This window comes from Myotis nattereri (assembly GCF_964212035.1).
Source record: "Myotis nattereri genome assembly, chromosome: 2".
In the NCBI taxonomy this organism is placed as follows: domain Eukaryota; kingdom Metazoa; phylum Chordata; class Mammalia; order Chiroptera; family Vespertilionidae; genus Myotis; species Myotis nattereri.
Window position 1 is genome coordinate 100,507,613 of NC_138076.1, and position 24,152 is coordinate 100,531,764.

At 38.8% G+C, this 24,152-nt stretch overlaps 1 protein-coding gene across 3 annotated transcripts in view; it reads right to left on the bottom strand.

The window, feature by feature from the left end:
- The window catches only part of DCLK1 (doublecortin like kinase 1), a gene marked incomplete at its 3' end in the record, with an annotated part of 550,874 nt that overhangs the window by 211,324 nt on the left and 315,398 nt on the right, over window positions 1–24,152 (bottom strand). The window lies entirely within an intron of this gene.

Sequence of the window (24,152 nt, forward strand, 5' to 3'; positions counted from 1 at the left end):
AGGCATATGCCTGCTTCACACTCTTTGGACTAACTGCTCCCTTCATCTGGAGCTTTCTTCCCATGAGATCTTCATGGCTGGTTCCATCACCTCCTTCAAGTCTTTGCTCAGATGTCACCTTCTTACTGAAGTCTTCTCCAAAACATTATGTCCAATTGCACCCCACTCACAGCCTACACATCCTTCCCTGTCCACTTCCTTTCTTCACTTCCCTACTTTATTCTTCTTCAAACTATGTATTCTTTGATGCACTGTATAATTTTCTTATGATTTTTCTTATTAAAAATCCTCCACACCTAGAATATAAGCTTCATGTGGGCAAGAAAGTTTCACTTCTTAGCTCACTGTTATGTGCCCAGTGCGCAGAGCAGTGCCTGGCACATAGTAGAAATTCACTAAAATATTAGACAATTTGAGTGTATGCATATACACACACATATTATAAGATCAGGCTCCTATCCTATAATATAATAAATTGAATTTACATTAATTGCCTGAAAACCCTTTACTTAGTGCATTAGGAATCTTCATTTTCATATTTGGAAAGCCCATTGCATATGGTAACATTTTATATCTCACCTGAGGGGGGCAGGGGAACAGTACTCATTTTTCCATAGGTATTGAATACTAATCATAGTGTAAATTAATCTTCTGACTTCTAATGGCATTCTCACTGAACAACAACAAAAAAATATTACAACATAAATTTACTTAAGATGACACTAAGGTTGAGGGGCAGAGCTATAAAAGAAGAAATTTTGTTTCCTCCAGAGCTAATAAACTAAAAATCTTTATAGCCTCAGTTCTCAGTTGTTGGCAGGGAGATGTTCCAGCTGTCATATTGGTGGGAAGCACCACAAGTGAACAAAAGAGAATAAATGAATCAGCTGGACCTAGTGTGCTTTAACAACTAAACTAAATGAAGAGATTGATTTTGTCTTTGATAGAAATGACCTTCTGACAATGACTAGCCCTTACTCAATTCACTCCTCTATACTTATAGGTATGGATTCACACAATTCCATTGCTGGCATTGCTTGACAAAGCTGCTGCTTTTCCTTGCCTTTGTTCTGATTACTTGATTAAGAATTATATGAATATAGAGAAACTCTTCTTCAGTTCTGCTTATGGTCTCCAAGGAAAGTGAGACTCATGATTTCACAGTGATTCTGCCTATTGAAGCATGAAGATAAATCAATCACACAATCACTTTTGTTTCCTTTAATCCTTAGCAAAGGATATGTTTTTCATTGATTCTAGAGACAGAGGAAGGGAGAGGGAAAGAGAGAGAAACATTGATCTGTTGCCTCCTTCACAAGCTCAGGCAGGGAATTGAATATGTGACCCTTCTGATACCGTTGTGACTAGCTAGTTATTTATACTAATAAAAAGGTAATATGCTAATTAGACCGGATAGACCAGACATCTTCCGATGTCCTTCCAGACAAAGCTACAGCGACTGTGAGGGCTGAGGAAGGCAGGCAGCCTCAGCAGTCAGCAGTAGCAGCAGCAGCGGGGTGATGGAGGTGGTGTCCTCCCCTGACTGACCCAGTCTCCTCCCAGAGAGGGAGCCATCAGTAGGACATCCCCTGAGGGCTTCCAGACTGTGAGAGGGAGCGGGCTGGGTTGAGGGACCCCCCCACTCCCGCCCCCAGTGCACAAATTTTTGTGTAAAGGGCCTCTAGTTAATAATAGGAAAGGAACAAAGGGGGAAGCCAGACACTACATGCATGCATTTAGGCAGCTTCACCAGGAAGCTTCAACTTTGCATTCCCCAGGGAATCAGTGGCCTATTCACTGCAAAACATTGGGGGAAGGGATACAACAAAGGGAAGATAGACACATGCCCAATGATGTTGGGGTGACATAGGGAAAGTACTTTCCTGTCAGTGACACCTGGGAACAAAGATCATTGGCCACAGTGGCCATGGCCACTGCAAGCATGTGAAAATTTGGGAATACATAATCTCCTAAACAAAGGAGTTCTCTCACTTGGCTCTTGGCTCATGAGGCTCTTCGGTCCTACTTCCTTGCATTCTCCTGTGTTTTTCCATAGCCATGTGGACATACAGACCCCACATGCAATGGACTGATGGACTGCAGTGGGAAATACAAATTAAGCCAACCTGATGCTGGATTGGACTGTGCAGGCATGGAATGGAAACTCTGGACATTGCTCTATTAAAGTCCCAGCCATATTTCAGCTATTTGGTGGGACAAAGGGAAATGGGATTTTGGAAACTCAGGGATTTAATTCCACAGGAATAAAGCCTTCTACAATATCACAGTTCTAACCCAACAACACTACTTCCACCAATAACAGATGGCAACCCAGAAGGGACAGACACCGGGAGTACTAAAGACACATGGAAATTGTGTCCCTGAAACTGTCAGAAAGCTCAGTCACAGTGCCCACATGTGCACTCAGAGGGAAAAACAGTAGGAGAAGAATAACTTGGTCTTCTCTCTCTCTCTCTCTCTCTCTCTCTCTCTCTCTCTCTCTCCCTCCCTCCCTCCCTCCCTCCCTCCCTCCCTCCCTCCATCTCTCTTTCTTTATGGGTAGCTTGGTTCCTTTTTCTGCCGTCCACCACCTTGGACAATGACACAGACCAAGGACTGATTTCATGGGAGTGGGGCATCCAGCTATGACCCTGGCTAGGGCTGTGGCCAAGGGTGCAGCCACAACTGCCAGGCAAACAGTGGGGCTGGTGCTAGCACTTCCTTAGCACCACTGCCACAGAAGGTGGGGCTATGGGCCCCTACAGGGTGAAAGAAAAGTGTGTGCTCACTGGATGCCAGTTTTGTGAATTCTGTACCTGGCATAGGAGGCTTTGGATGCACCCCAAACTCCTTTACCTATTCACAGTGGCTGCACACTCAGCCAGGCTCTTAGAAGTGGCCTGGGCACACAGATTCACTCTCTTTTGGCAGATTCTCACCTCCATTTAGGCAGCTTAATCACCATGGATTCCTGACCCACATAGCAGTGGTGCTTATCCCCAGGCCCTGGAGGGGATTTAGGGCATGGCTTACAGCCCAAAAGTTTGCAATGTGCCCAGCTGCTTCATCCCCATCCCTGCAGTATGCAGGAAGAGTCTCAGGCTGTGGTGCCCCAGGGAGCGGGGGGGGGGGGGGGGGGGGGCGGGGGGGGGGTTGGGGGGGGAGCTGTGGGCATACAGTTCTGTCCCCCTATCTCCTCTCCCTGTGATAATTTCTCCTTCAGCAGCCATGCAGGCACAATCCTTCCCCCCCCCCTACCCCCCAGCCCCGCAGGCTTTCCAGTATGGATCAGACCTCAGGGCTCTGCACTGGGGGGTGGAATTATCTGCTGGGTCCAGGGCGAGTTTCCCTGCACTGAGGGGTGCTGGTTATCTGCTGGGTCTCAGGATGAGTTTCCCTGGCTGCTGCTCATTGTTAAGGCAATGGGACTAAAAAGCTGCAGCTCTTTTCACTTGATACTTGCTACTGATACTGTGTTTCCATTACAAATGTAACTGCTATACATTTATGGCCCATGCAAACATTGCTACTTCCAAAGTCATTAATGCTTCATCTACAGATATAACTACCCAGTAGGAAAAAAAGCCTCCAATGTATAAATACTCACAGAAATGAAAGATTTCTGTTACCCAATCTTGGAAATTGACTACAAATGGAATTTAACCACAGGGCCTGGGTATTAAATCTCTGTCCAGCCAGATTAACAGGGAATACTACCCCCTCTCTTAGGGGTGGGAAGCTGCTTCATGCTTCCAAGCCTCTTAATGAACTTGGCTGTTAGAAATATAAACGATAGCAACAGATTGCTAGCCCAGCTATTAGAGACAAGTTAAAAAAAAATAGTATTTTTCTACCTCAGACAGTGGAGACAATAGACATCCCTTGTGTAAACAGACCTAAGGGCAGGGAGGAGGGGGGAGGGACCTCCAGTAAGATCAGAGGACATCACAATCTCTCCTGCTGAGTTAAAGACCCCACACCTGGACAATTGTATTACTATTTCAGAAAGGGTCTCTGTCCTAGGTATGGGAAGAGGCTTCAGGCTGTGGGCAAATGCCGTGACTGGTAAGGGGTCACAAGCCACTCCAAATTCTGGTCTGTGATAGGAAACTAGAGAACATAGAATACATTCATGCCTACCTCAACTTTCCCTCTAATTCAGAGGATGAAAGGTATATATATATATATATTCTCCCTGGAGTCAACAAATAATACAATCTCCATGCCTTGAAAATGCATACTCTGGCAAGAAATTTATTCTGGATTTGTCAGAGAAAGGACTGTCTGTCTTTAAAGTGCTAATAACTAGTCTCTAAAAGAACTCTTATCTGAGCCATTTGCTGCAATGCAGATTCTGAAATAGATCTTATTGAGCCTAAGTTATTTGAGCCAATCAATTTAACTTATTTCACTTGTGATTTGCTAAATCATTAATTTTTGCTATATGATACCTGTGTCCATGGAAGTATGTCTCTTAAAGTATAAGTATGTTTGACAAAAAAGAATCTATGTTTCCAGAAGTTATAAAATGTGTTTGCCAATCTTGGAAGGGCTAATTGCTTACATTTAGTTTTTTCTCCCTACCTTTTCTCTCCAGAATGTGGCCACTCTTAATGAGTGAGACATGGAAATATGGTTCTTTGCATAAATTCAATAAGACCAGATTAAACTGTGTGGTCTTATTAACAACATATTTGACTGGAATGCCATGTCTAAGAGAGACATGCCTGGACTCAAGCTATCACCAGAAAGTCTTAAAAATTAAGAATGACTTCCAAAGCCAATGAAACCCACTACAAAAATGGCCTTATACCTTGTTTGGTCACATAGATCATGAAAGTCTTTTCAGGTAAGGAATGAAGGCTTGTTTCCTGACAGATGGCAAAAAAGGAACCTCAAGACATCTTTAGGAACCTCAAGGACTTGAGGACTTGATCCAAACCTACAGGTATTGCAGGCAAAGCCTGGTGGCAACTATGGCTTGGCTTCTTTGTGGGGTGAATGTAGCTCAATCTAAAGATTCATTATGAAAAATTTCAGCAAAGCAAATGTGAAAAAAGCCTGTATAATCTATTTAATCAGTTACTATTCTTGTGTTTCTGCAAATAATCAGACCAAATTACACTGGACTTAATACAGTCTCTTTAAAAATAAGGGCAATTTTAGGGAGAAAAACTGTGCTTAATTGAAAACCACAATGTCCAATTATGGATATTGGACAGCATTACAGTGAACTGTCTTCAAACTTTTGTTTTTAAGGATGTGTCTGTGTATGCCATATAGACCTCAGCACCTGATAATATCACCAGAGATGTTCTAACTGCAAGAAATCTATCAGATTATCACTGCTTGGTTTCATTCCAGCAAAAGCATGGCATCTGGAAGTCTTCTAACTGGTTCATGATTTGTTATGTACATTAATCTTTGTGCTTTGTGTTCTTCTGTTTTTGTAGAATGTGTACCTATGTTCTTATTTACCTGCTTGCTTATTTACACAATATAAACCTCACTTTAGAAGCCATCTATACCACCCTCTCCTGATATGAGACTCAATGGTTTGGTCTTATGATTGAGTAAATGAAGTATGGATGGTCTATTGGCTTTGCTTAAAATTGCTTTCTCTTTTCTGCCCAAATGCTTCAGGCAGAAAAGACCCAAAGTTTCTCATGGGGTAAATCTTAGAATATTTCCCTTAGCTTAATTTCAGTTAAATATTGTGAAGAGAAGGGTTTCAGACAGGTATGACATGCCTGCCTAAACGGTAGCCAATTCTCCAATGTAAACTACGAAACTACAAAGTTGGTATTTCCTTTATCAGAAGGATTTTTACCTCTCATCAAACCTTTAGCTGTTATAAGTCCCCTCACTTTTAAATTATACCTTTTAGCCTTCATGTCAACTTGTCATTTCTAGAGTACAACAAGGATGGCAGCTTGTCCAATGTGTCATCCTCTGGACATCACCTATGCTGCTTCCCAGGGACACCAGACTTACCTAGACTTTGCAGAATCCCTCTTCCCTGCATGAAGACTCCCCTTCCATTTTGCTCCTCTTTTCTCTGTCAAATAGGGGAGAACCTTGGAGCCTTGGAATAACCAGGATGACACCCCTTTATAGCATGAAATAGTTACAAGAAGATACAGACCTTTACCCATTTACCCTTGTAAGATTATAGGCTTCATTTCTCCAAAGGGGGGACTGATACCATCGTAAGTAGCTAGTCTTACCTAATAATAGACAAACATGTAAATTGACCATCCCTCTGCTACACTCACCAGCCAATTAGGAGAGTATGCAAATTAACCAAACAAAGATGGCGGTTAATTTGCATACATAGGCACAAATCGGCAGAGCAAAGACTGAAGGCTTTGGCCAGAGCAGCAAAGACTGAAGGCTCCGGCCCGAGCAGCAAAGGCTTGTGTCCCGGGTGCTGGAGGAAAACTGGTGCTGGCAGCCAGGGTAAGGGAAGGCCTATTGCATGAATCTCTTTGTGCAAGAAGCCTCTAGTTATTAACAGTAGGAAAGGAGCAAACAGGGAAGCCAGGCATTATAGACATGTCATTTAGTCAGCTTCATCAGGAAGCTGTGACTTTGCACTTCCCAGAGAACCACTGGCCTATTTCCTGAAAAACATTGGGGGAATAGATATAACACAGGGAAGATAGACACATGCTCAATGATGTTGGGGTGACATAGGGAAAGTACTTTCCTGTCAGTGACACCTGGAAACAGAAATCGTTGGCCACAGTGGCCATGGCCACTGCAAGCATGTGGAAATTTGGGAATACATAATCTCCTAAACAAAGGAGTTCTCTCACTTGGTTCTTGGCTCATGGGGCTCTGGTGGTCCCACTTCCTTGCATTCTCCTGTGTTTCCTCTATAGCCATGTGGTTCTGAGGACCCCACATGCAGTGGACTGATGAGCTGCAGTGGGAAACACAAATTAAGCCAGCCTGATGATGGATTGGACTTTGCAGGCATGGAATGGAAACTCTGGACACTGGCTCTGATTTTAGCTCTGCTAAAGCCAGCCTCAGCTACACTTTTTTTTATGACTGGGCAAAGGCAAATGGGACTTTGGAAGCTCAGGGATTTAATTCCACAGAAATAAAGCCTTCTAAGATACCTCATCCTACTGTGGGAGCTTTCAGAAATTCTTCATCCAGAGATAGCCCAAGAACCCCACTTAAATCAGTAACATGTCTGTGCAGGGGCTGATACTCTAACCAATTGAGCCACACAGGCCAGGTTAGACTAAAAGCATTATCATTTATTTCCCATCCATTTACAGGTAAAATCTAGCTTTAGTCAGCAAAGAGTCATTTAATATCAGTATCTTATTATATTTTATTTACTCAGAACACTTGTAATACATATCTATAATGACAACTACATACATATCAAATTATTGCCCAATTTTGAAACTAGATTCTAGAATTACTTTCACAGTAAGTATTTTTTTCTACAGTAATTTTCCTAAGTGCACATGCCCTGAAGAACCACATTAAGAGGAAAGTCTTCCCTGTTCTCTCCTGTATTCAAGAGCAGTGCAAGTCAGGGGAGTAGACAAGAAAACCTGTTGTCCTTTCCTGTGGGACTGTTACTCAGCTATAGGAGGGGAATGAACCAGCCAAAGGTGGACATCGGGCCTTGGACTGTCCTGCCATTTCCACCCACGAGAAAACATATGTTGTAGCTTTTAATTTCTTTTTCTTTTTTCTTCCTGAGAGCTTTCAGGCAGCTACACTACTGGCCTTTGGCTAAACATATCCCTGGAAGCTTACATTCCTTGGGAAAAGCAAAGGTCTGGAAATCAAAAATACCTTATTTCAATTCCATCATCTGCCATTATTTATCCTCAGGCACAATTTGGATGCTTAAGGCTCTTACATGACCAGAATTAATGACTAAAATTAATAAGATTATCCTGGTGTGAATACAACTAAAGTACTGGATGGAGGTTTTAAACATGCAATTAAGAAGCAGAGCCTGGCTTGATATATCACCAGAAGGCTCTAGAATGTTCATCTGGTCAGAAGTTAACCATGGGCCTGCATTGCATGGCAACTGCTTAAAGAAACCACAATCACTTTTAGGCTGCATTTGAACAAGTTTGTTGTCTCTATTAAATAAGTTTATATTTCCTGTGCTATTTGAAACCCCCAAAAAGAACTGTGTTTAGTTCTGGTTTATTTAAGGAGGATATTGTTGACCACAAAATATCTTGAGAAATGTAACCAGGATAGTAGATTGGTCTTAAGAGAAACAGTTGCAGGAACTTTGTCTAAAAAACCTGGAAAATCATCTTCTGGGAAATATCAAGCCTCGGGCCTCAAGCATCTGAAGAGTTGACAAGTGGAGTATATTCTACCTGCATCTACTGATTTAGATAACATTTCAAGGTCCTTACTACACTCAAAGCACTGTGCTAGGAGCTGTGAGATATAGAGATTAATAATATATAGGACCAACCTCAGGGCACTTATAATTAAGTAAGATGAAAACAAGGAGTCTGGGCTCTCTGGTTTTCATCCCAGCTCTGTGGCCCACTGGGTATGTGACCTTGAGCAGTTTTTAAACTTCTCTTAACTCAGAATTATTTTTTTAAAAATATATTTTATTGATATTTTACAGAAAGGAAGGGAGAGGGATAGACAGTTAGAAACATTGATGAGAGAGAAACATCGATCAGCTGTCTCCTGCATACCCCCAACTGGGGATGTGCCCGCAACCAAGATACATGCCCTTGACCAGAATCGAACCAGGGACCTTTCAGTCTTGGGCCGACGCTCTATCCACTGAGCCAAACTGGTCACGGCTAACTCAGAATTCTTTATTTGTAAAACAATACCACAGAGTTTTTTTCTGAGAATTATATGAGAAACATATTTATTTAAAAATCAGTGATTGATTGAAACCAAGTAGATGAAGGAAGGCAGTACAAGGAAGGCAACTTTAGAATTAAAACTAAAAGGGCAAGAGAGACTTGGTTGGGTGGTGATGGGGGAAAGAAGGAGCACTCCAGATTGATGGGACAGTGTGAGGAAAGATGGAGATATGAAAATAAATGGCTTTGGGGAGACCAGAAAATAATACTGTGGCTGGAGTGCAGAGGAGGAATAAAGCAATGATAACAGCTGCAAAGGTACAACAGAGCTGACTTTTGACTGCCCTTAAACAGATTATCAAATAGTCTCTGGAGAGTGGAGGGGCTGGTCAAATTAATTTAAGATTCTCAATCTCTGTGCAGACCCAGAGTGGAAAAATAAAAGACTGACACCAGGAAAGCAACTTAAAGAGCCATTAAAAAAGTCTGAGCAAGTGATCATGAGGAACTCATTTAAGATAATGGCAGTGGCATTGACAAGCTGGGAGAGCAGGGGGGTGGGGGGGTGGATATTGCTAAGGAACAATGAAGGTGAAGTGCAAGTAAAATACAACTTCATGTTTTGTAAAGTTGGTGTCAGGGAGAATGCTGATTCCATGAACTAACACAGGAAGCACAATGGAGAGATGGGATTGACCAAAAGACAACGAGGAATGACATCAGAGGAATGGTAGTATGAGAGCACACCTTGTCCTCTCCTCCTGAAATTTTAACTATAATTCAACAAAGAAATCCCGCTCAACACAGATGCATGCCCAAGAGATCTGCAAATTGAAACATCTAAATGTGGACAACCAAGAATAACTGGGGAGACAGGAAGGGTGGAAAGCATAGACAGCCCGCAGATGCAGCACTGCAGCTGGAGCTCAAGGCTTGGCCTAGAGAGGGGAAAAAGCCAGAGTTAGCAGGTGCTTCCTTCAGCCAGAAGGAATAGAGTGTGGCAGGGGGACAGCCCAGTAGGGTGAGTGGTGAGGGAGCAAACAGAGTCTGAGTCAGCAGATGCCTGACAGAGCACCGGGTTCTCCCATTCACCTCTCCATCGTGGGCCAGGCAGTGATGTTTCAAAGAAACAAAACCCCAGAGTCCTGCCATAGCTTGGAACACCAGAACTCGCTTGGAGTCCGTTCCAGGAGCATATTATCTATAAACCAAGAGCTGTTGCAGTTTCCCTCTGTGACTGATTCCCAGGTCAGATGTTTGGGGCGGGACCCCAAGGAGGTCAAGGGTTACCATTACAGTGAAGGCGAAGCCCACACTCAACTAGCACTGCTGTATTGTCTTAAAGAAATTTTGGAGGTTAAAGACTGGGAGATCACAGAGATTTAAAAAAAAAAACAAACTTGCAACTCAGAGCCATCTACTGGAAAATAGTAGAAAGACCTCTCCAGACAAAGCTTCTATCAGCCATAGTTATAGGGAGAAAAATCAGTAGCAAAGGAGAATAGCCAATACCATGAAAACCACAGTAATGAGTAATGATGAGAAAGAAAATTAAAAATCCCCAGAAAGCAAGCTGCAGCACATGGAAATATGTGTTATAATGACAGAGATTTAAAGATTGCAGTTCTGAAAACATTCAATGAGATGTGAGAAAATATACACAGGAAACTCAATGCACTCAGAAAACAAATCAATGAATAAAACAAATACTTTACCAAAGAGGTTGAAACTTTTAAAAAAGAACCAATCTGAAAATCTAGAAATGAAGCATGCAAGAGTAAACTACTTTCCCTAGCTGGTTTTGCTCAGTGGATAAAGCATAGGCCTGCAGACTGAAGGGTCCCTGATTTGATTCTGGTCAAGGGGACATGCCCAGGTTGCGGGATTGATCCCCAATGGGGGTGTGCAGGAGGCAGCCAATCAATGATTCTTTGTCATCATTGATGTTTCTATCTCTCTCTCTCCCTCTCCCTTCCCCTCTGAAATCAATAAAAAATATTTTTTTAAAAAGAGCAAACTATTGAGCATAGAAAACAGAGCCAACCAGATAAAGAAAAGAATTAGTTATATCAAAGTTAGAAATCTAGAAAAGATGTAGAGGGAAGAAGAAACCTGTGCATAGAGAAACTGAGTGAGCCCTCTAAGAACTATCGGACTCCATCAGAAAAAGCAATATTAGAATAATAGTTATTTCAGAAGAGCAAGAGAGGAAACAGGGAATAGAGAGCTCATTTAAACAATTAACTGATGAGAACTTCCCAAACCTATGGGAAGAGCTAGATCCATAAATCCAAGAAGGAAATGGAATACCAAGTTACCTCAATCCAAAGAGGTCCTTTCTAAGGCACTTGGTATTAAAAATGTCAAAAATTAATGACAGAGAAAAAAATCTCAAATTGCCAGGGAAAAGAAGGAAGTGACCTACAAAGGAAAACCCATCAGAATTTCAACTGATCTCTCAGCAGAAACTCTATAAGACAAAAGAGAGTGGAACCAAATATTCAAATGTCTGAAAAAAAGAAATTGTCAGCCACAAATAATATATGCAGTAAAATTGTTCTTTAAATATGGAGAAATAAATACATCCCCAGACATAAAGAAGAGGAGGAATTTTATCACCAGATAACCTCAATTATGTAGGAAATACTCAAAGGAGTTTTTCTACCTGTAATAAAGAAAATAAAGTCACAACACTACAAGTAAGATCAACAAAAAACTTAGAGTATAAACAGGGATAATTTATGACAACAAAACCTTAAAAAGGGAGGGGGAAAGGTCTGAACTGGCAAAGGAGGATGAAGATAAGAAGCACTCAAAAGAAAGAAAAACTATGGTATATGTGCAAGTTTAATTTTTATGAACCTAATGGTAACCACTCACAAAAATCCCCAAACCTGGATGCATAGCTTTGAAAAAGAGGACACAGAGGAAAAAAGTATGGAATACCACCAAACAAAAACAACAGACAGAAACACAAAGGAAACAAACCAATGGAGGCATAGAATTACCAAGAAAAAAAACATAAAATGGCTATAGGAAATCCTCACACATCAATAACTACTCTAAATGTAAATGGCCTGAATTCATGAATAACGAGGCATGGAGTAGCAGAATGGATAAAAAAAACAAAACACAAAAACCCAGTCATATGCTGCCTACAAGAGACACTCTAAACTGCAAAGACAAAGGTAAATTTAAAGTAAAAGTGTGGAAAATGATTCTCCAAGCAAATAACATCCACAGAAAAGCAGATGTAGCCATACTTACTAGTATATCTGACAAAATAGATTTCAAGACAACAAAGGGGAAAAGATGGACACTTTATAATGTAAAGGGGACACTACATCAAGAAAACATAACACTTCTTAAAATATATGCACCCAAGCAAGGAGCACCAAAATATATAAAATAGTTACAGAACTAAAGAGAGAAGCACATCAAAACACAAACATAGTTGGGGACATTAGTAATCCATTGACATCCCTAGACAGATGAATCAAATAGTAAATCAATAAAGAAATATCGGCCTTACATGATACACTAGATCAAATGGGCATTATTGACATGTATAGAATCTTTCGTCCCAGAACATTAGATTATACATTCTTCTCCTGTGCACATGGAACATTCTCAAGAATAGACCATATGTTGGGTAACAAAACTAGGATCAACCATTTTAAAAAATTGAATTTATACCAAGAATATTGTCTGACTATGCTGCCTTGAAATTAGAAAACTGCAAAAAGGAAGTAAAGAAATCCACAAATATGTGGAGATTAAACAACATACTGCTAAAAAAAAAAAAATGACTGGGTCAAAGAAGAAATAAAAGATGGCATCAAGCCCTAACTGGTTTGGCTCAGTGGATAGAGCATTGGCCTGCAGACTAAAAGGTCCCAGGTTCGATTCCAGTCAAGGGCATGTACCTTGGTTGAGGGTACATCCCCAGTAGGAGGTGTGCAGGGGGCAGCTGATAGATGTTTCTCTCCCATCGATGTTTCTAACTCTATCCCTCTCCCTTCCTCTCTGTTAAAAAAAAAAATCAATAAAATATATTTTTAAAAAAAGATGACACCAAAAGTTATATAGAGCCACCCTAACTGGTTTGCCTCAGTGGATAGAGCATTGGCCTGTGGACTGAAGGGTCTCAGGTTTGATTCTGGTCAAGGGCACATGCCTGGGTTGCAGGCTCAATACCCAGTAGGGGATGTGCAGGGGGGCAGCTGATCAATGATTCTCTCTCATCATTGATGTTTCTAGCTTTCTCTTCCTCTCCCTTCCTCTTTGAAATCAATAAAAATATATTTTTTTAAAAGTTATATAGAGCCCTGGTTTGGCTCAGTGGAAAGAGCGTCAGCCTGCGAACTGAAGGGTCCTGAGTTTGATTTGGATCAAGGGCACGTACCTCCATTGCAGGTTCCTGTCGTGTGGGAGGCAACCAATCAATGTGTCTCTCTAACATCAGTGTTTCTCTTTGTCTCTCCTTCTCCCTTCCACTCTCTCTAAATATCAATGGAAAAATATCCTCGGGTGAGAATTATATTTAAAAAATGTTATATAGGAGACAAAGGAGAATGACAATACAACATATCAAAACTTTGGGAATGCAGTGAAACCAGTAATAAGAGGGAAGTTTATAACATTTCAGACCTATCTCAAGAAACAAAATAAATCCCAAGTAAACACCTAACATCACATCTTAAAGAACTAGAAGAGGAAGAATAAAAGCAACGCAAAGTCAGGAAAAGAGTGGAAATAATAAAAATTAGAGCAGAATTGAATGAAATAGAGAACAAAAAGATTATTCAAAACAACAACAACAACAAAACAATAAAACAAAGAACTGGTTCTTTGAAAAGATTAATAAAATTGACAAACCCCTGGCTAGACTCACTAAGGAAAAAATGGAAAAGACCCATATAAACAAAATCAGAAATGAGAGAGAAGTCACCAAAGAGATCACAGATATACAAAGGATCATATGAGAATATTATGAAAGACTATCTGCCACCAAATTCAATAACTTAGAAGAAATGGATAATTTCCTAGAAATATGTAATCTTCCTAGACTAAATATGAAGAATTGGAAAATCTAAATAAACCAATCAGCAGTGAGGAAATTGAAACAACCATCAAAAACCTCCCATAAAACAAAAGTCCAGGACCAGATGGCTTCACCAGTGAATTCTACCAAATGTTCAAAGAAGATTTAAAACCTGTCCTCAAATTCTCCCAAAAAATTGAAGAAGAGGCAATAATTCCTAACACATTTTATGAGGCCAATATAACCCTGACACCAAAACCTGGCAAAGATTACACACACAAAAAGAAAACTACAGACCAATATCTCTGATGAATACACATGCAAAATTCCTAAACAAAATACCAGCAAATCAAATACAACAGTACATCAAAATAACAATACAAAAATAATAATACATCACGATCAAGTTGAATTCATTACAGGGGCTTAAGAATGACTTAACATAGGCAAATCAATCAATGTAATACACCACACTAACAAAAGATAGGATAAAAATCATATGATCTTGAAAATGGATACAGAAAAAGCATTTGATAAGATACAACATCCATTTATGATTGTACCTCAACAGTATAAAGTCCATATATGATAAGCCTTCAGCTCATACCATACTCAATGGTGAGAAACTGAAAGCTTTTCTTCTAAGATCAGGAACAAGACAAGGATGTCCACATTCACCACTCTTAATCAACACAGTGCTGGAAGTCCTAGCCTGAGCAATAAAGCAAGAGAAAGCCATAAAAAGCATCCAAATAGGGAAGGAAGAAGTAAAACTGTCAGTTTTTTTGTGGATGACATGATTCTGTATGTAAAAAACCCTAAAGATTCCACCAAAAAACTATTAGAAACAATAAACAAATACAGTCAAGTTTTAGTATACAAAATCAATGGTCAAAAATCTGTTGCCTTCCTGTATACTAACAAAACTTCAGAAAAAGAAATGGAAAAAAAACCAAAAACAAACAAACAAAAAAACAACCATTTATTTTGCAATTGCAACCAAAAGAATAAAATACCTAGAAATAATCTTACCAAAGCACATGAAAGATCTATACACTGAAAATTATGCAGCATTATTAAAAGAGATTGAAAGAGACACAACAAAAAGGAAAAATATCTCATGCTCATGGATTGTAGGAATCAACATAGTTAAAATGATCATATTACCCAAAACAATATACAGATTTAATGCAATCCCCAACAAAATCCCAATGTCATTTTTTAAAAAGACAAAATGAGAAATCATCAGATTTGTATGGAACCATAAAAGACGAGGAATAACCAAAGCAATCCTGAGAAAATGAACAAAACTGGAAAAATCATGCTACCTGACTTCAAATTATACTACAGAGCTACAATAATCAAAACAGCATGGTATTGGCAGAGAAACAGATACACATGAAACAGATAAATGAAACAGAATAGAGAGCCAGCCCAGCTATAAAACTATATGTATATGGACAGATAATTTTTGACAAAGGGGCCAGAAATAGACAGTGGAGAAAGGATAGTCTCTTCAGAATATTGGGAAAAGTGGCAGCCAAGTAGGCAGACTTGTAGTGAGCTTTATCCCAGAGCAGATAGAAAGAGCACCTAAATCAAATAACATCCATCTGGAATTGGCGAAGTAGACACAGCTGGTGAGACAATTCACAGCCAGAAAGGGCAGAGGACACCTGGAGAATGGTAGGATTGGGATCTGGGCTGGAGAGAGAGAGACGCAGAACCACCGGGACCAGAGAGTAAGAAGGAAGCTGCGCTGTACTCAGTCTACATCCCTTGGGGACAGGCATAACATCCAACTGTGGAAGGGAAATCCACAGGGCTGCTGTGGCTGGGGAATCTAGATCTAAGCTCACAGCTGCAAGAGGCTGATTCCAGAAGAGCAGCCTGAAGAGCTGCCCAAATCTCACAGTGCTGGGGGACGAGGAAAATAAAGATGGACGGTTGTTTTGCCTCTCTTTTGTCTTTGCTTTTATTCACTAAACCCAGTACATAAAACCTTTCAAATACAAACACTAATCCATGGCTGCAGTGCAGGTAGTGGTGTGGATTTGTAGAGTCTGGGGAGAGGCTGTGGAGGAGAGAGGTGACCAGAAATCTGGCACTGATTCATTCCTGACCCTCCGGATTTAAGCAGCCATTTTTCTCCTGAAGAGCCAACTCCTCCTAGCAGCCTCAAGCACCAGACTACACCCCAATCTATGCAAAGGAAACAGACTCTAAATAGCCCTAAAAGCCCTCAGGGACTGGGTTAAAAAGGGGTGTTCAGTCCCAGAAAGAGATACACCACTCCCCACAACTAAAGCCCTTGTCAGAAACAGACACTAGAGAGACTAAGATTGACAGAAGGCAGACCTGCAAAGCTGGAAGATTGGTCCTGCCTGTTTGCAGCCAAGGCAGTGGAGATAGACACAAAGAGAGGAGCAGTGGATTGGTTGGAACTTCAACACATTTCTGACTACCTAACAGGAAACTGAGAAGTGGCAAACAGAACAGAAGAGTGGGGTCTTAACCAGCCCCCATGGGGCATAAAAACTTGGCTGAAGTTAATGACACTTCACTTTTTTATCTTTTATTTAAAATTTTTTTCTTTATTTTTTCTATTTGTTTTTTTTTGTATTATTTTTTCTTCATTCTATTTTTTATTGTTACTTTATTTTACACCCTTTTCTTCCCCTCTTCTCCCTCTTTCATCCTGTTTTCCCCTCTCCTGTCCCTGCTTTAGTTTTTTTCTTTCCTTTCTTTTTACCCTTTGTTAAAAATTGATCTTATTTATCTCTTTATTGATGTGTTATTACTATTGTAGTCTCTGTTGGCTTACTCATATGTCCAATTTCCTCTCCCCTACTCCAAGTTCATTCACTCTTCTCCTTTCGCTTTCTTCACTAGTGAATTTTTTTTTATTCTTGTTTTTCCTCTCCTTTCTTGCTCTCTTCTTCACCCAATTGTTTAATTAGTCTCATTCAATAAACTCAAGCCTACAGGCTCTCTCCTCTATTCTCCTTTTCCAAAACTGGATGAATAAATGAAAGATAAATTTATATATATATATATTTTATATTTTTATTTTTTATTATTATTATTTTCTTTTTCTTTTCTTCTTATCCACTCATTCTCTTTCTACCTCCTCTATACTGAACTGTGGTTCTTCCCCTATTCATACAATTTCTTAACCTTACATTCTATATAGACGCTCTGCCTCTACAGATTCTGTACCCCCCTTTTTCTGGGTGTTTTTTTTTTTTTTTTGCACTTTTTGGTATATCTGTTTGATATGCATTGTTTTCTCCCCATATTCTTTTTCTTTTCTACTTTTTCTTTTCTTCTTTTTCTTTCTCTCTTACCTTTTTTTTTTCTTTCCTCAATATCATATTTTCTCTCTTTCCTCTCTCCTAATTCTCTTTGCTCTGGTGGTCACTTTTATTGTGGTCATTGGTGTCATGAGTACATTCAGATTTTGTTCCCTTTGTCTGATGTCTTGTTGAGTTGTATTTTGTGTTGTTTGTTTGGTCATCATGGTAGAGAGTGAGTCACATAACCAGACACCTTGAGAGGAGACTCCATCCATGAATGGGACAACAACATCAATATGCAAATATCCCAAGTAGGGGGCTTCCCTAGAATACCCAGCCCAGGAGACCGCAGGGATTGCACCATGGGTCCCACAAAACATATACTATATAAGACAAACTCAAAAAATCTGGGTGGAATAGCAGTTTGACCTAATACATAGAAACAATAACAAAGAAATAGCAAAAATGGGGAGACAAGGAAACAAACCCCATAAGAAAGAAAGGAGGAATCATCAGAAAGTAAATAAATGAAATGGAGGCAAGCAATTTGTCAGAGAAAGAATTCAGAGCAATGGCTATGCGGACACTGAAACGAATAGAAGACAAGTTCAACAACATGTGTAAGAATCAAGAGAAAATAAAGAAAATCAGGAGAAATGAAGAAGGACATAGCTACAATAAAGTAAACAATGGAGAGTTTCAACAGTAGACTAGAAGAAACTGAAGACCCCATCAGCAAGTTAGAAGACAAGGTAGAAAAAAACAGCCAAGAAGAGCCAAAACTGGGAAAAAAATAAATAAAAAGTAGGAGGAGAGTTTAAGGGAGCTCTGGGACAACACAAAACAACATCCGCAAAATAGGAGTGCCAGAAGGAGAGGAAGTGGAGAAAGAAATAGAGAACCTGTTTGAAGAAATAATGACAGAAAACTTCCCAGTTTGGGGAAGAAAAAAAGTCACAAAAGTCCAAGAAGCACACAGACTCCCAAATAAGATGAACCCAAAAAGACTGACACCAAGACACATCATAATTAAATTGGCAAACATCAACGACAAAGAAAGACTCTTAAAAGCTGCAGAAGAGAGACAAGAAGTGCCTTATAAGTTATCTCCCATTAGACTGTCAGCTGATTTCTCAACAGAAACACATCAGGCCAGAAGGGTATGGAATGAAATGTACAAAGTGATGCAAAGCAAGAGACTGACTCCCAGAATACTATAGCCAGCAAGGCTATCATTCCAATTGAAGGTGAAATCAGGAGATTCAAAGACAAAAAAAAAGAGTAAGAGACTTTATTACCACCAAGCCAGCAATTCAAGAAATGCTAAAGGGATGGCTAAAAAGAATAAATAGAAAGAAAAGAAGGAAGACAGCCATAAAGAATAAAAATGGCAACAAACAAGTACCTATACATAATACCTTCAATTTAAATGGATTAAATGCTCCACTTAAAAGACATAGGGTAGCTGAATAGATAAGAAAATATATATTTGCTGTCTGAGACCTATATATTTGCCTATATATTTGCTGTCTGAGACCCACCTCAGAACAAAGAACTCACACAGACTGATAGTGAAGGGATGGGAAAAATATTCAGGAAAATGGAAATGAAAAAGAAAAAGTGGGGTATATATGACAAAATAGGCCTCAAAGTGAAGGCCATAACAAAGATAAGGAGGGCCATTTCAGAATACTGAAGGGAGCAATTCAACAAGAGGATATAATTCTGGTAAACATATATGCACCCAATATAAGAACATCCAAATACATTAAAAAAAAAACTTCTGGAAGATATCAAGGGAGAGATTGACAGCAATACAATCATAGTAGGGGACTTTAATAACTCATAGACACCACTGAATAAATCCTCTAAACAAAAAAAATCAGCAAAGAAACAGCAAACCTAAATGATTCACTAGATCAGGTGGAATTATTTGACATCTCCAGAACATTTCACTCCAAAGCTATAGAACACACATTCTTTTCAAGTGCACATGGGACATTTTCAAAGAGAGACCACATATTAGGACACAGGCAAAGTCTCTCCAAACTCCATAGGATAGAAATCATAACAAGCATCTTCTAAGATCACAATGGCATAAAATTAGAAATCAACTACAATAAAAAAATCAAACACTTGGAGGATAAATAGCATGCTATTAAACAATGATGGGTTACCAAAGAGATCAAAGAAGAAATAAAAAGCATCCTGGAAACAAATAACATTGAAAACACATCAATCCAAAATCTATGGGACACAGTAAAAGCAGTTCTGAGAAGAAAGTTCATAGCTCTACAGGCCAACCCCCACCCCCCCAAAAAAAGCAAGCAAACAAACAAGAAAAAAATGGTAATAAATTATCTAACCCTACAACTTAAAGAATTAGAAAGAGTGCAACAAGAAAAGCTCAGAGTAAGCAGAAAAAACGAAATAAAAAAGATCAGAGTGGGAATAAATGAAATAGGGACACAAAAACAACAAAACAAAACAAAACAAAAAAACAATACAAAAGATCAATAAAAAAGAAAAAGAGCTGGTTCTTTTAAAAGATAAATAAGATGGATGAACCTCTAGTCAGGTTCACCAAGAAACAGAGAGTACCCAAATAAAAAAAATTAGAAATGAAAGAGAAAAAGGTGAAGTAACCACCAACACCACAGACATACAAAGGAATATATATATGACAATCTAGATGAAATGGACATATTCCTAGAAAAATAAAATCTTCCAAAACTAAATCAGAACTATCAAAAGACCTGAATAGGCCAATAACCACTGATGAAATTGAAACAGTAATCAAAAAAATTCCAGCAAACAAAAGCCCTGGTCCGAATGTCTTCAGAGGGGATTTTTAGCAAACATTGAAAAAACTAAAACCTATCTTTCTTAGGCTATTCAAAAAAATTCAAGAGGAAGGCACACTCCCAAGTTCTTTTTATAAAGCTAGCATTATCCTAATCCCCAAACCAGATAAAGACATTGCAAAGAAAGAGAATTACAGACCAATACCCCAGATGAACAAAGATGATAAAATCCTCAACAAAATTTAGCAAGTCAGATTCAGCATTACATTAAAAAGATTATACACCATGACCAAGTGGGATTTATTCTTGGGATGCAAGTCTGGTACAATATCTGCAAACCAAAAAATGTGATACATCACATAAACAAACTGAGAGACAAAAATCACATAATCATATCAATTGGTGCAGAAAAAGCATTTGACAAAATCCAACACCCTATCTTGATAAAATCTCCCAGCAAAGTGGGAATAGAGGGAACACATCTCAACATAATAAAAGCCTTATATAGCAAACCTACAGTCAACATCATACTCAATGGGCAAAAACTAAAACCATTTTCCCTAAGAACAGGAACAAGACAGGGATTCCCACTTTCACCAATTCTGTTTGACATAGTATTGGAAGTGCTAGCCATAGCAATCTGAAAATAAAAGTAAATAAAAGGCATCCAAAATGGAAAACAACAACAACAAGTAAAACTGTCATTATTCACAGATGACATGATATTGTACATAAAAAACACTAAAGACTCCATAAAAAAACAAAAAAAACAAAACTACTAGACTTAATAAATAAATTTGGCAATATGGCAGGATACAAAACAAACATCCAGAAATCTATGGCTATTTAATACACCAATAATGAACACACAGAAAGAGAAACTAATAAAACAATCCCATTTACCATTGCACCAAAAAAAATTAAGGTATCTAGGAATAAACTTAAATGAGGAAGTAAAAGACCTGTAGTCAGAAAACTACAGGACATTGAAAAAAGAGATAGAAGAAGACATAAAAAAATTGAAGAATATACTATGTTCATGGATTGGTAGAATTAACATAATTAAAATGTCCATACTACCTAAAGCAATCTATAGATTCAATGCAATCCCCATTAAAATACCAATGGTATATTTCACAGACCTAGAACAAACTCTCCAAAATTTCATATGGACTAAAAAAAGACTCTGAATAGCCCCAGCAATTGTGAAAAAGAAGAACAAAGTTGGAGGGATCAAATACCAGATATCAAGCTATATTACAAAGCCACTTTGCTCAAAACTGCCTGGTACAGGCTGAAGAACAGACATATAGACCAATGGAACAAAACAGAAAACCCACAAATCAACCCAAGCCATTATGCTCAATTATATTTGACAAAGGAAGCAAGAGCATACAATGGAGTCAAGACAGACTCTTCAATAAATGATGTTGCAAAAATTGGACAGATACATGCTAAAAAATGAAACTAGACCACCAACTTACACCATACACAAAAATAAATTCAAAATAGATAAAGGATTTAAACATAAGATGAGAAATCATAAAAATCTTACAAGAATCCATAGGCAACAAAATATCAGACGTAGCAATATCTTTACCAACACAGCTCCTAGGACAATGGAAACTAAGGAGAAAATAAACAAATGGGGCTACATCAAAATAAAAAGCTTCTGCACAGCAAAAGAAACCATCAACAAAACAACAAGAAATCCCACTGCATAGGAGAACATATTTACCAATGTTATCTCTGATAACGGTTTAATCTCCAAAATTTATAGGGAACTCATACAACTTAATAAAAGGAAGATAAACAATCCAATCAAAAAATGGGCAAAGACCTAAATAGACACTTTTTGAAAGAGGACATACAGAAGGCCAAGAGACATATGAAAACATGCTCAAAGTCACTAATCATCCAAAAGATGCAAATCAAAACAACTATGAGGTACCATCTCACACCTATCAGAATGGCTATCATCAACAAATCAACAAAGGATAAGTGCTGGGGAGGATGTGGAGTAAACGAAACCCTCGTGCACTGTTGGTGGGAATGGAGACTGGTGCAGCCACTGTGAAAAACAGTATAGAGTTTCCTCAAAAAATTAAAGATGGAACTCCCATTTGACCCAGTAATCCCACTTCTAGAAATATATCCCAAGTAATCAGAAACATCAATCAGATAATATATTGCACTGGTATGTTCATAACAGCACAATTTAACATAGCTAAGATTTGGAACCAGCCTAAGTGCTCATCAGCAGATTAAGTGGATTAGAAAACTGTGATACATCTACACAATGGAATACTATGCTGCGATAAAAAAGAAGGAATTCTTACCATTTGCAACAGCATGGATGGACCTGGAGAGTATTATGCTAAGCTAAATAAGCCAGTATGAGAAAGATAAATGTCACATGATCTCACTCAATATAATGAACAACATAAACTGATGAACAAACATAAAGTCAGAAGCATCAAATAGAAGGTCCAACCTAAAAGGGAAGGTAGGGAGGGGGTGGGGGTGTTAGAGACCAACCAAGGGACTTGTATGCATGAATATGAGCATAACCAATAGACACAGACAGTATGGGGGTGCTGGAGGGCATGTGCTGGGGTGGAAGGAAGACTTATGTAATACTTTAAACAATAAAGAATTTAAATTAAAAGAAAAGATTATCTCTTCAATAAATGGTGCTGGGAAAACTGGAAAGCCACACACAAATTAATTAAACTGGATTAGAGTTTGTCCCCATGTACAAAAATTTATTCAAAATGGATCAAAGATCTAAATATAAGATCTGAAACAATAAGTTACATAGAAGAAAATATAGGTATCAAATATATGGACCTTGTCATAGAGAAAATTTTTTGAACTTGACCCCAAAGGCAAGGGAATTAAAGGCAAAAATAAATGATAGGGACTATATAAAACTAAAAAGCTTCTGCACAGCAAAAGAAACTGACAACAGAACAAAGAGGCAGCTAACCAGATGGAAGAGGATATTTGCAAACAGTAGCTCTGACAAAGGTTTAATTTTCAAAATATATAAAGAACGCATAAAAGTCAACACCAAACAAACACATACTCGAATCAAAAAGTGGGCAGAGAACCTGAATAGACACCTCTCCCAAGATCTACAACTAGTCAATAGATATATGAAATGATGTTCACTGGCAATTAGGGAAATGCAAATAAAAACTACAATTAGCCTGGACAGTGTGGCTCAGTGGTTGAGTATCCATCCATGAACCAGGAGGTCACCATTTAATTGCCAGTCAGTGCACATGCCGTGTTGTGGGCTGGATCCCCAGTAGGAGGCAGCCAATCAATGTTTTTCTCTCATGATGTTTCTATATCTCTATCCCTCTCCCTCTCTCTCTAAAATCAATACATATATTTTTAAAAAACTACAATGAGCTGCAATCTCAAACCTATTAGAGTGGCCATTATTAACAAGACAAACAACAAATTTTGGACATTTTGTGGGTAAAAGGAAACCCTAATTCACTGCTAGTGGGAATGCAGACTGGTACAATCATTATGGAAAGCAGTCTGGTGATTCCTCAAAAAAATAAGAATAGACCTACCATATCACCCAGCAATCCCTCTCCTGAGTATATACCCAAATAACTCAAAATCATGTATTCACAGTGATATATGCACCCTATGTTTATTGCAGCATTATTCACTGTGGCCAAGACATGGAAACAACCAAAGTGTCCTGTGATGGATGACTGTATAAAGAAGAAGCCATACATATACATATGAAGGATGAAATAGCGCCATTTGCAACAACATGGATGGATCTTGAGACCATTATGCCAAGTGAAATAAGTCAGTCATAAAAAGGTAAGAACCATATAATTTCACTCATCTGTGTAATATAAAACTGAAACTTATGAACACAAGCAGCAGTGTGGTGATTGCCAGAGAGAAAGAGGTGGGGGGGAAAGGGAGTTCTAATATATGGTGACAGGAGAAGATTTGACTTTGTGTGGTGGGCACATGGTGCAATATACAGATATTGTAACATAGAAATACACACCTGAAACCTATATGTTCATGTTGACCAATGTCACCCCAATAAATTTAATAAAAATAAATAAATGAATAAGAAGACGAGTTCAGCTGTGGGATGTGTTACATTTCAGGTGCTGTGAAATAATCGTAAGAAAGT